The following is a 4,160-nucleotide window of genomic DNA, read 5'->3' as shown; positions in this document are numbered from 1 at the left end:
CCCGCTCGGGACATCACTCATGGGCTTTTTCTCTTCTGCAGGAGCAGAGCAAGGGAGAGGTGTTACAGGGCAGAAGAATAACGCCAAGAAAAAGCGGGTGCGGTCACAAGCTTCTTCTCCAGTTGCAATTGAAAGGGTCCGGGCAGCAGGGTCTAGCTCCCCTCCTGCAGGGGACCCTGACGAGGTGCCCAGCCTGGGTGCTGTCCCAGCACGGTGTGTGATACAAGTGGTCGTGCCTTTCCCCTCCCAAAGTGCCAGCGTGGCCCACTTGCTGTCAGGGGCGGCGCATGGAGAGTGGTGGTGGCAGGAGCAGAGCGCAGGGAGTGGGACAGAGCCTTTGGAGTTTGAGCAGCGGGATCAAAGGAGCCAAACCTCCCTCCCTGGCCCTCGGTCTGCTTTTCTAGACCCGGAGGCTGAGCTGATAGTCTGCTCCCTCAGGGAAAAACACCGGGGAGGCCGAGCTATTTCCTCTTCAGATTGGGTGATTTTATGGCTGTTTGCACATTTCCCAGCTCGCTTCGGCCATGAGCCAGCCTGAAATCAGCCTGGAAAAGATCCCCACCTTTCTGGGAATGCGTGGGAAAAGCAAACACCAGGAAATCTCCCTTCCCTACCCCTGTGGGCAGCCTCCTCCCTGACTGGTTCTGCCCTGCCATGGTTGCAGTCTGGAGATCGGGGGATCGGCTCCACCGGTGGAGGGAAGAGCACCACGAGGAAGATGTCTCGGGATGATGGGAAGCATTGAATGCAGCCGCCACGTGGTGACATCTTCCTTGTGCTTGTGGTCGGGGTGTCCGGGCACCCTGGGATGCAAACACCAAACCCGGGTCGCTGGAGAAGGCCCCCGCAGACGTGATGCACTTGGGTCCAGCACAGCACCTGGGGGAGATGGGCAGTGCTTGGAGGATCCCCACCCCGAGCGGGCAGTGCTGGGGGAGATGAGCTTTGCAAAACCTCCTCCCAGAGTGACGACAGTGCTGCCGGCTCCCTCTGAAACGTGGTAACAGCCTCATGCAGGGCAGGAGCGAGATTTCTGCTTCCCCACAATAGCTGAACCCGGGCCAGCGTGCGTTCCCTCGGGCCTTCTTCCACCCCATTATCCCCCAGACGTGCCAGGACAGTGGTGCGTAAGGCCAAGCCGGGATGTTTCCTCCCCGCCTGCCTCCTCCCCTCCCATCCCCCCGGCCTGTCTTGTCTGCATCCGATGCTCGGCGAGTATTAATAGAGCCGCAACGTCTGACGTCTCGGAGGAAGCTCCTGTTGGGGGAAAAGCTGCTCCCAGCCCTGGCACCATCTCCTCCCGCAGCAACCCGCGCAGCCGAGGGCCCCGACGTCGCCCCAGGCACGGGACCTCTGCTTGACAGGGCTCCCGAATTCCGGCCTGAATTATAGATCCCCGTGCACCGGGTCCGTATATTTAAGCATTTAATGGGGTTTTACGCAGGCTATTTTTACAACTTTAATGCACTTAGCACTAATTTGGGGAAGTTTAATGCAAAACACATAAATGTTGGATGGGAGACGGCCGAGGTGTTTTACAGCCACTGGGAATTGCACGAGGTATGTGGGGCTCATTTTGACTTCTGATATCACTCAGCACAAAATTACCTTTGCCTGGCCGGGTGCCAGGGAGCCGCGGGCTGCGGCTGGCAGGCGTGATGTATCGCAGTGTCACTCTGGGAGCGGTGACCGTGGCCGTACATAAACCCCAGACCCAGGCGAGGGCTCAAAGCCCCGCTAATGCCTTCCCTAATCTGGCAGGATCACATTTGCCCGATGCGCCCGGAGCCGTTCAGACTTACATCCTCTGGTTTGTGTGGTTGCCTTATGATGTGTTGTGGGGAAAGTGGAGACGTCTTTGGTGCGAAGCGAGCAGCCCGCGGCGGGGGGCGGCTGCAGGGGAGCCTGCCGGGAGAGCGGGGCAGGGGGTGGCAGAGCAGGGGGGCAGTGCCCCTGCCCCTGGCTTCATGCCTCTGCCTCGCCACCGGCCAGTTCTTCTCCATCTCATGGTCTGAGGGCAGAGGAGGCCGTTCTCTTCACCCGCCCTCTGCCTGGTGGTTTGTCTGCCATGGGGTGAGGTCAGGGATCGCTGTCAGCACCGAAAGGAGGGAGGCAGGCACACCTAAGCTGATTTCACCAGGAGCTACAGGTGAAAGCTCCCGAGAGGACACCTGAAAGCCAGGGGCAGGAGAAGGGACCAGGCTCAGAGCCTCAGGAAGAGTTTGGAGGGCTTTGCTTATAAGTCTCTGGCTCTTTTGATGGAGGGATTTGGCCGCGGGTTTGAGTGAGGCTTCACAGCCTTACTCACCACCTCTGAAATCTCCCTCATTAAAACCATCGCAGAGCCAGCGCCCCAGGAAGCTGCACAGTGGCAGAGGAGACGGCTTGAAAGAGGCTATAAAGCAATTCCCCTGCTCGTGGAGAGAATTAAGCAATGCTTTTCCTCCCTCCCCTTCCCGCAGCAGTGCTGAGCAGGAGGGCAGGGTGCGCAGCTGGCAAGGGGCTGGGCTGGGAGGAGTGGGTGGCATGGGGCTGGGAGTGGGGCTGGGAACGGGGCTGGGAACGGGGCTGGGATCAGCCCCCCTGCCCCGCTCCCCCTGGCACAGGAGGGCAGATCTGCCCCCTGCCTGCACCAGCAGCCCAGCTCCCGGTGCTGCTGGGCTGTGGAAACACCCGCCCGGTCTGCCCCAGGTGCCAGCAATTAGCAGGATAAGTACCCAGTACTACGAAGGGAGAAATTACACACACACAAAAATTGGTTCCTCGGTTAGAGCTTTAATTTAGCAAATGAGCTGCTTGTCCCCGGGATGAGCCGACCTTCCCTTCTCCAGCTAAGCCCCAGGAAGCTGTGACGGCTGCAGGAAGTTTTGGTGCTCTTCCCTTCCCAGTCTCACCCCTCCAGAGGGAGAAAAGTCCCATCTTTTCCCAGCCTTGGCCTTGAGGTTGCTGCCTGGAGTGGGCTGGGCAGACACCAAGCACTAACAAATCGGGTCACGTCCATTAGGTTCGGAGGGCTGCTCCCAGGCCTCAGGAGGCGGGCTGAGATGAAGCCACTAAGTGCTCTATGCAGGGCCAGCAGCAAAGCCACCCCGGTCACTGGGGCATGGACTCGCAGCCCCGTGCTTAGTCTGGGAAGGCACGGCAGCTCCGGGGCTGCAGCAGCCCAAATATTGGCAGCTCTGGCCGCTTGGGAGGTGGGATAAAGCCCGGGGAGCAGCCAGGGGTCGTGCGGGGCATCAGGGCCAGCGAGCGAGGTCAGAGAAATCGGGCAGGGATGGACCTGGCAGAGCCACAAGGAGGCTGCTGCTATTGCTGCTGGCTGCCCAGGGAAAGGGGGGTGAGATGGGACGGGATGGGGTGGCATGGCATATCGCGGGTTATGCAGCTCACAGCACCTCTGTGTCCTCGTGAGCTATTGCCAAAGGTGTCCTTCGAGTCCCTGGGTATGTGCGCCGCTCCCGACTTTGCAGCAAGGCTTTCCCACCTTCCTTCCTGCTCCAGGCTGAACCTGCTGCTTTATCACAACAGGCCAAAGGGCACATCGGGCCCGCATCTCGGGCTTGGCAGTGGTGATCTGCTGTCCCCGCACAGCCTGGTTAATCGAGTTATTCTATAACTAAACAGCTTATCTATTCCTGGAGGGCAGCCAGCGGCTTGTGCTTCCTCAGCACACATCCCCGGGCACGAGATGGGCCATGGACCGTGCAGTGACCCCAGCAGCACAACTTGTCTGAGCGATCCTGGCACTGATTTTTATCCCAGACGCTTGTCCAAGCGGGGCAGCTGCCCTGCTCCCGGGCGGCTGTGCCAAATTCCTGGTGAGCAGCCGACCTCCCCAGGCACGGGGTCTGCATCCCCCGGGGCTGCTGCCAGGGCAAACACCGCTTCTCCTGGGGGGGGAGAGGATTTTACATCCACTGCAACACGGTGACGTTCTCCCTGGGGAGATGTTCTCCCTCTCAGTCCTGGCGATCTTTCCTTTATTTTTTTGCCTCTTCTACCTCCATCTCCTTTAACTACTTAAAGAGCACCCCAAAATGAAATGATAATAAGGACATTATAATTTCAGGAGGCCGTGTGGCTGCAGGGACACTGACTCATTCCTGAGACACCTGATGGTGGTGGCGCAGACACGAAGGGTGCAGGTAGAGCCCTGGGGG

At 59.5% G+C, this 4,160-nt stretch overlaps 1 long non-coding RNA gene across 1 annotated transcript; it reads right to left on the bottom strand.

The window, feature by feature from the left end:
* Positions 1–2,755: 2,755 nt before the first annotated feature.
* On the bottom strand, positions 2,756–3,808 carry LOC118167169. Its single transcript, XR_004750989.1, has 2 exons — positions 3,396–3,808; positions 2,756–3,039 (listed from the first exon to the last, which is right to left on the bottom strand). It is a non-coding gene; the product is annotated as an uncharacterized LOC118167169 (long non-coding RNA).
* Positions 3,809–4,160: the final 352 nt, after the last annotated feature.

The sequence above is a fragment of the Oxyura jamaicensis genome, chromosome 4, assembly GCF_011077185.1.
Source record: "Oxyura jamaicensis isolate SHBP4307 breed ruddy duck chromosome 4, BPBGC_Ojam_1.0, whole genome shotgun sequence".
Lineage (NCBI taxonomy): Eukaryota > Metazoa > Chordata > Aves > Anseriformes > Anatidae > Oxyura > Oxyura jamaicensis.
The sequence above is the reverse complement of the archived record's forward strand: the minus strand, read 5'-3'. Positions and strand labels throughout refer to the sequence as shown.